General features: G+C 40.1%; 1 protein-coding gene and 2 long non-coding RNA genes across 11 annotated transcripts in view; 1 reads left to right on the top strand and 2 right to left on the bottom strand.

The window, feature by feature from the left end:
* LOC111249828 (rho family-interacting cell polarization regulator 2-like) overlaps nt 1-13986 on the bottom strand; it is a 76491-nt gene that overhangs the window by 41872 nt on the left and 20633 nt on the right. Inside the window, exon 1 of one of the 7 annotated variants that reach the window (XM_086986452.1) lies at nt 10072-10727. The exons of the other annotated variants lie outside the window; for them this stretch is intronic. The gene's annotated coding sequence lies outside the window, so the exon portion shown is untranslated. Of the gene's footprint in view, nt 1-10071; nt 10728-13986 lie in introns of those variants that run through there. 7 annotated transcript variants of the gene reach the window in all.
* LOC147755881 (uncharacterized) overlaps nt 1-13986 on the top strand; it is a 28196-nt gene that overhangs the window by 3076 nt on the left and 11134 nt on the right. For both annotated transcript variants that reach the window (XR_015325985.1, XR_015325984.1), the window contains exon 2: nt 12730-13149. This is a non-coding gene — a long non-coding RNA (uncharacterized LOC147755881). The remainder of the gene's footprint in view (nt 1-12729; nt 13150-13986) is intronic.
* On the bottom strand, nt 500-12736 carry LOC147755882 (uncharacterized). Of its 2 annotated transcripts, none has more exons than XR_015325983.1 (2): nt 11222-12736; nt 500-6147 (listed from the first exon to the last, which is right to left on the bottom strand). It is a non-coding gene; the product is annotated as an uncharacterized LOC147755882 (long non-coding RNA). The 2 variants fall into 2 exon arrangements; XR_015325982.1 differs by lacking the exon at nt 11222-12736 and adding an exon at nt 10910-11209.

The following is a 13986-nucleotide window of genomic DNA, read 5'->3' on the forward strand; positions in this document are numbered from 1 at the left end:
TTGCAGTGACCTTTACGGCCTGTCTACTTATTATGTCAATTTGCAACTTTAATAATACCTAGCCCTCCTGCAAGCAATCTAAACCAAGGCCAATCTGTTTTCGTTGTTGTTGTTGAATAATGTCTTAGGATTATACATTCGTTATAACGTCTTATGATAGTTGGACATGTTGCCCTCGCAGATGACCGCTACCATTTGTTAGTACTACGACTACTACTAGAATTATTATTTTAGAGTATCGATAACAAAATCTACAACGAGTTTGGCAATTATTTCAGTGAAAAGTAATGGTAAGCATGTTAAGAAGATCTGATCACAAACTTTCCAGTTGATACAATGTTACGTTGGCTGGTGGCATCCATAAAAAGCAAAGGCAATTCTCTAAATTATAGATTCTAGCCCGGAGTTGTCTTCTTGTTGTGTCTGTGTCTGCGGCTGTACGTAAAGATGCGTTTGTATATATATATGGCCTAATAGTACAAATTAACATACATTCATATTGACATTGATAATCTTTTTCTTTATTTAAACTACAAATCCACGTATTGCCTCGGGCCCTTTTCTGTAACAACGCCAAACTCACCAGCGTCAGCGTCATCGCATTATTACGTTTGCACTGTCCACACGACCTTCGATCCTGGTAAGCCAGTGGTTTTTCCATTGCCTAACAGAGAGTAAAATTGTGTTTTGGCTCTCCTACGGCTCTATCCGCTTTATCTTCAACGCTGTCGATGACGGCACTGTTGCGATTAGCGAAGTTTATACTACCATTTATTTTGAAAACGGCTGCACCGCACGGAGCGAGTCGCCGACGAGCAATGACTCAACCAGAACTTCCCTAATCGAAAGGTCTGACTGGTGCAGCAGAATGATACCGAAAAGAACATGACTGGTTGTTGGTAGGGAAGCAGAGCTAAAAGAAAAAGGTGCATAGGAGAGCCACAATCGTCCTTCGACGTCCAAGAACGATGGTGGCTGAAACTCTCCTTAACGATGTTCGACAGGATTGTCCTACTTCCAACTATTTTGCCTTTACTCCACTTTCGCTGATGCCACACTTTTGTCCGCTGTGGAAAGGTGATCGAAGCTTTATAGTAAACGCATTATGAGTGATTATTATCCACCAACGAAACCAACGTATCCGCGAGTTTTAGGCTTGTTCATGATTCCTGTGCACACAACAAACGGAGCGACTGCGGAGGGAATTCGTAAGCCAGCTCGGATGGACAATGTTCAGGTGAATACGAGCAAAGGACGAAGAAAAAGAAGACCAAGTATGGTGAACGTCGCATAGCCTGTGTGTCCAACGTATATAGACCTTATAATATTATTACTTATCCTTTGTCTATTCGAAGTTGTCTGCTTAATTCCGTCTGTTCTTGGCTAGTCGTTAGCGGAGCATTTTATGCCGACATGGCTAAGCGTGGTAATTTTCGACGACTGAAATGTCTGACAATGAAATAGAAGACGGTAATGAGACGCGCTGTTTAAACACGTCACTGTATCTATCCAAGATTTCTTAGTCGTTTAAGAGAGTTTTTTGTACGTTCGCTTTGATAATTGTGCGCTGATGCTCCCGCTACCACATAGATAAATCGATAGCTACCCTCGACGCGGTATGGGCAGCGTTCAACGAACAGATGTTAATCTTGCGTGCGAGTTTTTTTTTTCATTAGACTACTCCCCCGCTATCGTAACTCAAAATCATTTTAGTCGACGGAAAATTCTGCCGCGACAACTTGGATGACAACAACAACAACGACAAATAATACTTCGTTTCATGTAAATACCAGATATGTTCACAGAAAGACAGCGTCCGCTGTTCTGAAAGTGACGAGCGATTGCGAGAGGTCATGGAATGAAGCACAGAAGATAACGCTAGCGAAATGCGCGTCCGAGTTTGCTCCGAGAGACTTCTAATAAGCAAAATGTCTCCAGTGAACATTGCCGTAATGGACCATTGTGTCTCTTCTTATTCAAAAGAATACTCGTTCGTGGCTGCATAGTCGGACCCATGTATCTGTTCTGGCTCATAATTGTTAATTAGAACTGAATTGTTTCTTTAAGATGAAAATTAAAATACTTCACCAGACGCCGGCAAGACGGTAGGGTAGGTTCAATTTAGGTAACTTATAATCGAACTGGTTGACCGCATTTTTATTTAGCGTTAGTTTTACATGGGAGAAGTTCTGTTAATGGACATCCTTTTGCGCTCAAATAGTTAGTGGGTGTCCGGATTGCTTGAGAATTGGCTAAGAGTTGAATAGTTTCATTATGATATGAATAAACTATAAAATTAACGCACGCTATACGGGATCCGCTAATGGGCCAAAATAACTTGTGAGCGTGGGGTACGACAATCAACGTAGCGCAATGGTCTACTGAGTGGAACAACGTCGAATTATACAGTTTTTCTGTTAATCGCACCAAATCCCACACTGGTCACTGCCACACGCAACGAAAGGCTGAACGGCAAAATGCTACGCTTCGAAGAGTCAGTCGTCAGATACTTTATCGTAATAATCTTTGACAAGCTGCTGTTGTTAAAGTAATTCCCGATCCTTAGTTAAAGGAAGTACCATTAGATCTCGAGTATTTAGGACTTTGTTATTATGTAGTCTAGTATCTAGTAGTTATCTATATTATTCTCTCTCTATATATATATATATATATATATATATCATAAAGTATAATATATAACAATAGTCATTATCAAGAATAAATTGGTTTTATAAAAAAAATTGCCTATTATTAAATTAAAACTGCGTAGATCATTGAAATACTTCTCGGTGGTTCGACTCTAAACACTGAACAACATTTTTTAATGGAGCTTATATGACCACAGGTTTATGAACCAAACGTTTCTTTGGGACATTCTACGCAGAAAAAGGTCCTAACCCATTATAACCTATTTCATTTTCATTTTACAACAACATTCACGGAACATGTAGAGAATGCATGTTTTATGCAGTTTAAATCAGTCTGTATAATAAGGCACGTCGTTGTTCGTACATACGAAAGTCAACTGTACGAGGTGGAGATGTTAGAGAGAGGCTTGGCAAGATTAAAAAACATATGAAACGACAAAGGTCAGCCTGAGCCGTAATTACGGCATTCACTTAAATCATTAGCTTAATAAGCCAAAAGGAACTCTACCAAATCTAGGAGGGCGAAAACGTTGAATTCTCAATAGAGACTGCATTTGATGGCGAACACCAGCTGACCTATAGCCCCTACTGAAGTTAGTACTGGCACGCAATAAATATCCAATATAATATATACCGTATATCACAGGGTAATAACTATAAATACATTTTCACTTGCGTCAGTGGTATTTTTTATTTCTAAAAAGAGTATAATCAACTTCTTTCTGGTTATATGACATCATTTCGTGCATCAATAATGTAAGTATTAACAATGACAGATGAATCATATCAGGCTCAGAATCAGAGACTTCTAGTCATGACCTTTGTGTCTGAAGTCACTAGTATGGAGACTTGTTTTGTTTTGTAGAACGAACAAGTATTCGTCCATTTAAAGATATTCTCTTAAAGAAAATTCTTAATGTTGCTAATATAAGCTATTAGCACATGCTGTATGGGGCAAAGTCGATCTGCGTTAAACAAACGATGCTAATAAATAGCTTAATAATTTAATATTATTTTCAGCTATTCCTGTTACAATTACAAATTTTTAATGAAATCATAATAAAACTACTCTCCTCGGTGCCACGCGTCAGTGGACAGCACTTCAATCTGACACAGCTTTTTTTTTTTGGCAGAAATATGGAGATTTGTTAAGATACTTTTACACTGCTTGAAGAGAGCCAGTAAGGATACCGTCAATATCTGTTCGTTTCTCGATGCGAATGTTTTTCAGTCTTTCAAATCGGCTCAATGATTGGTATGATATTTCCATTGTAGCATGTTATCCTTGTGAGATTTTTATATGCGAGATCCGAATGCTCAGTGAGGGCGCGCTTCGGCTTTTTGTCTACCGGATTGTTTAAATCATCTTTCAATAGAATGTCTCTATCTGCTCGAACGTCATCCTAAAATTTCCAATCTGAACTGTAGATTTTATGATCCTTGGATGTCATGTCTAAGTCGTCATTAATAGAATTCGAGATACAGAAGAGACCAACGGAAAAGTATACGGTAGCCATGTCACTCTTAACGTTACACAACGTCGACAGCGAACTCGTCATCAACGTAACGGGCGCAGCAGCCGATGACCGCCGTGATGGATGCATAGCAAAAATGTATCGACATTCGGCACGACTATCCAATATCGATCATCGTGCTCTCGGCCTTTGACAACATCTAAAAATAAATAAACAAATCAACTAAATATTATCTGTGCTATTCGGCTAAGCGGTACCGCTCTATCATGAAGATGATCCCCACGTTGTCACACAGCTTCGAAACACGTCTCTACCTTTATCGATGACACACGATTTATAGGCGATCTTCTATTATTTTTCCTGGGGTCCACTGGGGTCAAAATGTTCTCATTAGGTTGTCATGTCTATTTACCAGGTTATGCTTTTGACAAAATATTTATCTCTTTGGTAGGGGAACACTTTGTCTAGTTAAGGTCACACCTTAGGTTACATTACCCGACCGAATAATGAGCTGTTTTTGCCCATGCTGACAAAGCCGTCTTCTCGGTATACTCCAACTAATTTTTTGTGGCAACACAATCCACTCGTCACAAGTTACCGCCGGCTTCCACCATCTGTCGACTTCAACTTTTTAATGTAGTTTTTGTTCAGTTGATTAAGTAGTGTGAAAGAAAAAATGTATCCTCGCTTTAACAGTGGGGCAATCTCGCTAAGTCAGTGCGTTTCACCGAATCGGCCAGGTCGAAGTCCACAGACAAATCAAAAGGCCACTCAAGGTTGGCCTACTACACCGGACGAAGGTTTTGCCGCTGCCGAACACAACACTGACGCTCAGCAACTGTCTCTAATATCTAAGCTTATCCAGGTCTAAATTCAATGGAATCTAGCCAAAAGGCGTGGCAAGAATAACCTTTGCTCAAAGAAATTTAAAAATTCAACTTTGTTGTTTTTTTTTGTTTTTTTATTAGAACTGATGACGTTCTCGAATCGCAACGTAAAAAGATGTAACGAAAAACTGGAACACACCCAGAGGTTGAGTGTCAACCTAGGCTCGTCAACACTGAGCATCCTATTTTCGCCTTTATTCGTAAAAGGGTTACCTTATTTTTATCTTTTTTAACCGTTTTTTTTTTTATCAGCATGTTTCCGTTGCTCTGGAAGGAGACTTAATGAGAATACCTTTGAAGAAAATCATTGTATTCAACTTTTAGTGACGATGGCTATGGCCCACCGGTGTCTTTGCATTTGTCTCACATTTTTTTTTTCGATTTATTCTCTTTCGAAGTATCTGATTAGGTTTATTTTTGTGGGTCAATGTTTTTTCTGTTACACACGATAGATGCACACGGTCTTAAACAATACCGATGCGATACCTTGATCAGGATGTTGAAACCACTGAACATTTACATTACGGCATTATGATCGCTTTACGCGTGAGCTTAACCATTTAAAAGTGTTGACCGAATACCTAAAGTCCCACAAGTTCTCATTGAGGTGATGTCGTAGTCACTCATCGCTCCAAGTTTTACACATCATAGTTTGGCTGAAAGCGCAATGCTTGTTCTTCGTTCTATTAGAACCACAAATGCGTACCACATATGTACCCAGCAAAATACCGCTGCAGCTGTAGCCACCATCACCAGCGCCACATGGAAACCGTGAATGGGTACCTTAGAGCCGATGGTCTCCTGGAAGCCTATTTGTCCTTTAACATCAACAACATTGCATTCACTCGCGTTCCGCACCCGCTAAGTAATTCTTCTCTGGGGGGATACCAATCCGCAGTGAAGACTCACTTAATTGAGACAGTTTATTCGTTTGTCAGGATTATGTTATAATAATATTGCACGTGATGACATGGCATGAAATGTTACGATGCAACGTTAAATCAGCTTGACCAAACCTCCGAAAGCGTGACTCGTCGCGACTCACAAAAAAGTGAGGGCATATCTTCTGCCTGAATGTCTGTTTGTACGTTTAGAATGCAGCCGTGTCTTCGTGTGACTCGCATATATAGCGCGCACCTGAAAACAATAGGTTTTGTGTAGTAGACAGAGCGACTGTTTACCGCTGCTCTTGTGACGCTCGGTTGCATACGAGACGAAATTAAGTTAATATTTGATGCGTCTACAGTTAATAATGGCATGGCGCGTTTCCCGTAGTCTTCGTTTAAACGCACTGATTTCTGTCAATGTTTTTAGACATAAAATATGGCCATGGTACTACCCACAAGGGAATAATCCTTTGCGCCAATAGAGCTTTGGCCGATCCTAAATCCACTGTTTGACTTATGGCTTCTGGCCGGAAATAGTTGGGGTAATAAAAATAACATACCGCGTGATTACTACGCCAACAGTGCAGATCCACGACTCTTATAAATTAACTCACATATGAGTCTGTACTCTTGATGATAATCGGACAGTAATTAGAATTGAAAATGTTTCGTAAACCCGTATAGAAATTAACACGATATATAATAGTAAAAAAGCTAATGAAATACTTATGTTTTTTAGCCTCCCAAGTAAAATTAGAAAAACCAATGTTAAGTAAATGCATCTACTAGATTTGAAGATACTTGCGGAGAAAATAATAGTACAGGTACGAGTCGTCACACCGGGTCGCAAATACTGCAGTAATTTTTTCTAGTCTGTGACACATCAAAGAAACGGTCCCTCTTGAAACCTCGTGTTTAAATGAACTCAACCCATTTTCATGCAAAAAATTCTTTCCGTAAATAGCCCAATTATAATTACTGTTACAACATTCCCATCGATAACAGCACGTTTCCAATAAGGGCTAGACGAGGCCGGACATCCGTAGGGATCTGTCTGGTCAGGAATCGAACTTCAATGAAACTGTTTGCTTCCTGCCAATGACGTCCATAGAAAGTTATCCGATAAGATAGTCGTTTCACGATGCGTCCACAAACGTCCACTCAGTTGGCAGCATATGTTTCTGGTGTTTCATCAACCTTGACAACTGGCATAGAGTCTGACCTGCCATCATCGTTATTACGATGCCACTATATAATAATTTTGCGTTAGTTAGAAAAGTACGTAAATATTTTGGCTTTTATTAATTGTAGCCTTTGTTTGAACAGCTAGTTGGCTGTTATGTAGCTTGATATTGTTTATATAGACAATGTAGATCAATTGATTTTACTGATAAAGTCTCATTAACTAGATCTAACATTTATAAATCAGCATATAGCGGTCTACGACGGACGACTTTAGCGGTTACCCGTGTAATCGGTCGGTCAATATATTATTGATTACGATTTGTATTTTATTATATACTGTGATCAACCGGAAAAGTCTAAAGGTTTAAAACAAATATAGGCTTATCCGTTCGCACAACGGCAGATGATCAGATCTCGGTACTGATCAATAGGCGCACATAAGATCATCATATCGTCGACTGTTTGTTTTTCTTTTTTTCGTTTTGACAATTATATTTTACAGTCTGATCTTTGTCATTCGGATAGCAGCTTACGGGCTCACGGGGCCGCACCAAGTAAACATCGTTCTGTATCAATAAGTTAGATGACTTCTAGCAAATAATAGAGAATTTGTTCGACGGATTTGATTCTCTCAGAAAGTGCAGTAATAGCAATCACTACTACGCCGGGCCCTCTACGGCTACGTGCTGTCTCCATCTTAAGATTCGATCAGGGACCGTCAACGGGATTATGTGATCCGACAACGAATATTCAGGCAACTTTCATGTACAACTCTGATTCCGTTTGACTGACTGAAATATTCAGATGTTGAACCTCATTGGCTCTGAAATTCGAAGCCGGATGAAGTCAGAGGGAAAAGCCTGGGAGTGGGCGGTAATATGGAGTAAAAAATCACCACGTTTTTCTCTAGGAACGATATAACGCATGATTCCCATCTTTCTCGTATTCAAAGGAACAAACAAGTGAACCTCTGGGTGTGTGCGCTCACCTATTTCTGTTGTTGCAAGGTATCCTAATATTAGAACTTGCATGCTCGTTGCAGCCTTCGAGATCCTATACAATTGTCTTCAATACAATCGTCGCTTTTTATTAAGTCTAGGATATGGCATTTAATAAAGATATATTATAAAATTATATAATACCATGCTATATAGATGGCACCAAATTTTATTATTAGATATATGTTTCAACATAATCATCATACACAGATACTATACACATTTATTGCTCTGCCCCATTACACAGTCCAGTTTTTGTATATTTAATTTTCTTGTTATTCGTATTCGATAATGAACCGTAGTAATGACTAACTATATCTCTACCACTTTTTTTTTACGAGGATTATTAGTATGAATGTTATATGTTGAACAACTAATAAAATAATAGGTTTCAAAGAACTCAGTATCTGAACTATAAGTCGGAGTACTACAATCGAGACCTGTGGATTGGATACCGCTTTGCCGATTCACTTAAAGGCTAACTGAATAGACATAAAAGGAAGAGATCAAGATGAAATTCCTTGAATCATCGACATATCAGAAAAGATACCCGTCCAACGTTACTAAAATTGGTGCTCTGCATATTTGTTGTTCCTGCTCGTACTAAAACAACTGGGGCTACGGCAATGAAACGCTTAGCCTGTTGTCTTTCCGACATTTCCCAAGATGGATATACTTTCTAGCATTTTCGACATTCGCTTAAATGTTTGAGCCAATGTCATAAATACCAGCTGATCAGAGGAAAGAAGCACGCAAAACAGGCCAAATTTTTGCGCTGTCAAACTCGCTTGACCGTTATCATCAGATATCAAAACAACAGGTAGACCTGTTGTTTTGATATCTGACCAACCCAGACGTGAGCACTTTCGATTTGTACTGGAAAGGGTCAGCCGTCTGAAGCAACGCTTAACGCCAGTACCAGACGTAAAATCCAAAATATATTTACATATCAAGACAAAGAGTGCTTCCATCAACGATCCCATATTCATTTGTCTAAGCAAGTAGCAACCGCCTCGTGCGATATACTCTACCACATATCACCATATATAAATACCTTACTTCGCCGATTGATTGCCAGCACGTTTTGGTTCTTACACGACATAGGCAAAATGCAATTGGACAACAGGAATTCAATTTGCATTGTTAAATAGCAGCTGGAAAGAAGTCAGCTTTGTACTGAGGGCATTTTATTTGCAAAAAGAAGTTGCCGCTGGGCTAGCATAAAATTGTATTAACGTGTGCTTTGTAAAACAAATTTCCACGACCAGATGTCACAGAAACCAGAACATACTGAAGGTACGTTTAATGGAATCAAAGAAAATACTGTCGTAAGGTAAAGCCAAAAAGCGAAGCCCTTGATAAGTTCTCGGAATCTGAAATCATCTAGCACGTTTAGTTCATATTATTTCAGCTACTGGAAGACAGACATTCCGTTGTGGTTGTTGGCTGACACTCGGCTCAGAATGTGTTACAGCTTTTGGCTGTTGAATAATTGCTTGGGGTTGTTAGTACGGAGCTCTGAAGTACATGCAGACTATCTCATAGCCATACGCATACGAAGCGACTGACATCCTGACACGGTGGAGTACTTGTTTATATATTTTTCCTTAGAGAACATAATTCTATGCAGGCCTTATCGTATTTTATGTGTCGAATCATGTTTGACTCGTAATCGAACCCAAGTGTATAGTTCAACTGAAATACAACCATCGAAAAAGAGTAATTGCACCTCAGGTAGGATGCTTTGTAACGAAGAACTTTTCTCCACGGTTTCTACTTTAGTCAAAATCTAAAATACTCAACCTTAAAAACTGTTCAACTGACGCTTGATATCCTTCACCGTCGAGAACCTTCTTCTGTTATAGATATCTCCGCAGAGAGCTACCGTCTCAGCCATAATTGGAACACTGAAAGGCAGACGAGGCCTCTAATATCAGCCTTGCTTCGAAAACTAACTCAACTATAATGAACTTTCAAAGCAATTCACTTACCGAACGCAGGGAAACAAAGCTCCTGTTCTAAAGGATAATCGGTTTTCCTTAAAGTCTCGTTAACTTCTGTGTGATCCGTGCACAACAAATGCCAAACAGCAGAATAGGTATCTCCAGAGTCGTGGCTGTTCGTCGCACTATTTGCTTATCAGCTCATAATGCTTTTCCCCATACACCCTGTTCTATCAAGGCAAATTACAACCTTCAGCTCATTGTCAAATCACCGTAATTAACCTAGCTGTCATATCTATGCAAGCAGCTCAAAATCACTCCGTCTTTGCGACCTTCTCGTCTGTTTTGGAAAAACACGGTCCAATAACTCCATCTGCCTTCCAGCTTCTGACAGGCAGCCAATGGCTTTTCCGATCAAGCTAGAGTAGATGTTGATTCAGCCTGGCGGGAAAATAACATAGTTTTTCGATCGTCTGCGCGGACAGCGACATCAAATAATTGCTTCAACGCAATCCGCTTCCGGCCATAATATCGAAAAATGATTCGGTGACAACGTGGCGCTTACCCATCTATATGCAATAGCTCGAAAACAAGGCACTAGCTGACATAGGAATTAGAAGCAAAATTTTGATGTAATGCAACACACTGCTTTCTCAAGTAACCAACACGCTTATTGTCGTCAGGTTACGATGACTAACTACGAGGCGGACGTTAACCGTCGTAATATGTACGACCATCAAATGGCACAGTGACGATTATAAACACACGAGGACTCTCCGATATTTTATATAATCGCCGCATGCCACGTCTCACCTATACTCCGATTACTCAGTCAGAACCGAAGCGATATCAGAAACACGCAACAAGCATAAATATGTGGGCTTACCTGTAGTACAGTGTCATTCTGTAGAGATTGATATTACGGAAAAAAAAACGTGACTAGTCAAATTACGTCAAATCATTTTAGCCAGTTTTCCTTATTGTCCGACAAACGTCTCGGTAGCTGTGATTGCATTACAAAACCGAGGCTTATCGCTTGAATCACTCGTTAACATTATGACCATCAACGAAATTAACGCAACTGCTACTCGCGAATATGGAAGGCTGTCAGAGCTACGTTTACAAGAAGTTTACAAGACGCAACAAGAACTTGAATTGCAGGCACGTTAGGCGTCGCACGTGGCCAAATAGTACTTACTCTTCGAGCGACAATATAACGCGACTATGCGACCTGGCGATCCCTGACGATCATTAACAATGACTCTTAGATAATGTCGCGTTTTCTGGAAGCCTCATAATTTCAAAGGCGAACAGATATATAATTGGCATTACAGCCGCTTTCTACGCGGTACTAAAAAAATCGTCTAAGAACTAGGTAATATACGAAATGGCTACAACATAATACGATGGAATACGTTCGATGGCTTTTGTCTGCATTAGCAAAAATATAATCCGCATGCCCGTAATATCGCATCGTACCTTTACAGTTGTTTTTTTCTTTGCCTACAACGCCAAAAGATATACTTACCATCATCCGTAATGTCTCTGCCTAACTAGCTCAGCCAACTTTAGTGCCAACTACAACAGTATGTCCCCCTAATAATATGGCATAATGATAATCGTAATTTCGATCGAAGCAAGGTTTAACTTGAACTAGTTAAACTTTCGCAGAGATCTCGTGGCACTGAAAGCGCTTATGGGGTATCTAAATGTGGGCAAGCGTATTGTCCGTAAATTACAATAGCGCAGCTGTCCTTAGTATCAGCGTAAGGCTACCGCTGATGCTGGGCGACGAACCTGTTTCAGGTTGTTACAAGTTAGGACACTGACGCACACCATTGATATTTTGTCCTGGCCAATATTTCTATTTTGCTTATTACCTGCTTAGACTAATGGCTGTGGTGTAGCAACTTTGTAGCTTAACACAAAAAGAACGTAACCCTTAGGTACCAATCAGTACAATACAATTAAAGGAAACCCAAGGTCCCATACGGAAGATCAAACTTAGCTTCGTGCCCGATAACGCTAATTTATTACGATACCTCTGTAGTCTTTTGGCCACCTTAAATCACGACAAATAATATTGGCATCAATCACGTTTACCCTCCACTCCATAATGCTCCAAGTATTTAAAATGTTATTGATCTTGGGCGGCTTCATTCATAAACCCAGGAGTTTACAGATGGAAAGATTTAAATCCTAGTTGCAACAATTTGTCTATATTATATAAGTAGTATCGTTACTTAAGCATCGTTAGTTAAACGATGGTGAGCTTTGACCTTAAAAAGCCGCCCCAATATGTCCGCTTTCTTCCTTACCCTAGGCCTGTCGTAATGAGCTCAAAGTAGAGTTATTGGCTTGTGCGGAAATAGATTTTGCTGCCTCCTAATTAAGCTAATTTCCGTCTGCTTTAAAATAATGTATCAAGACGTACATTAATCCAACTCAGTCCAGTCGTTCTCTTGAATTGATACAGCTCTGGTTCTAAAACTTTCTTTCACCGTATCTGTGTACCATATACCAATGGGAAGAAAACAACAATTCGGTAAAGCACCTTTCGAAATCTAACGGACTCTCTCTTGCTGTCACACGTTTTTCTATCTCTTTTTCTTTCGTTACGTAACAGACAATCAGGCTTAGGGCAAGCGACAACAAGGAATCACACCTTAGGAAGGGTAGGTCTAACAAGTATTTTTGTTCATCCAGATACCCCTGACAGCCAAAAGATCCTGTCCCTAACCAGCGAAGCGGATGCCTACGTGAAACTACGGTAGCCACTACTTCAAAGCGTTTTTCGTTACGATCCCCTCGCGCTTTTCGGGTCCAGTCCTCGTCCATCGCGACGCCTTGCTGTCACGTACGGCGACAACGAAAACCAAGCAAAATGGAGAGTCTCCCAAGGCGTCATGTAGGAACTCTGGTTATTGGCAGTCTCCAACAGGCCCAAACAACTGCGACCGACAAGTCACCAGTAGCTAGCAGTAGCGGAACGACTAAACCAGCGGCTGTACGTCTTGCCAGAACCTGCTGGATCTTCTATAAGCGTCTTTGATTCATTGAGACGCAATCGCCACGCCTAATTTTAAGCAGCGGGGCTTCGACAGACTCTTACGGTACAAGCAGAAGGTACGAACACCCGGTAGCAGCTATCTGGATCAATCCCGCTTTGTCGAACACACACGCATATATATATAAGGTTAACTTTTGGCCGAGGAGCCAACAAAGTGAGCTACCGTTGGAATTAGAGAAATCGTTGAATGGCCGTTACGGCCACTTACTGCAGGACTTTGTGAGAGTTTTTGCTAATGAAAAAGCCAGAGTAGAAATCAAGCTCAGTTTTAAGTATTCAAACAAACTATCGGCGCTGCCAAAGAGAAGTAACGATCTCAAACTGGTAATATTCATTTATACGGCCGTGTCCATATTGTGATGTGAAATTTTGATCTATTATATAGCTGCTTCAGTGACCACTAGCTATTCATTATTCGGTGTTTGTATTCTGAAGCGAAAACACATCTTCGCTATAAAAACAACGAGTCGCACAGAACCTATAGCCATGTAAAGAAATTAAACATTCGAGGTTACTCCACAGTCTCTCGAAAAGAAGCTAAAAAAACTAAAGCAATTTACAGCAGATTTTATATATCTGTTTTTTGTTTCGTAATGGCCCTGCCTCATTTTCATCTCTGTGATTCACAATTACAGTAACAAGAAAAAAGTCACACAAGCTTACCGAGCCTCATTCATCGCCTGACGCCACGCATTAGATGCTTACATAACCAGGCACGTTATATATGTGGTTCACCTGTTACATAATAAAAGTAATAACGTTACATGCTTTAAACGTCGGTTTCGTCCAGAGTGGCCTTTCACCTATTGCCGACATATTGCCGAACCTACTGCATTCGAATAGTTTTCTCTGGCTTTCTCGGGAAGTACCGACGATAATTGTTTTCTCAGTAT

The sequence above is a fragment of the Varroa destructor genome, unplaced genomic scaffold, assembly GCF_002443255.2.
Source record: "Varroa destructor unplaced genomic scaffold, Vdes_3.0 BEIS01000004.1, whole genome shotgun sequence".
NCBI classification, from domain to species: Eukaryota; Metazoa; Arthropoda; class Arachnida; order Mesostigmata; family Varroidae; genus Varroa; species Varroa destructor.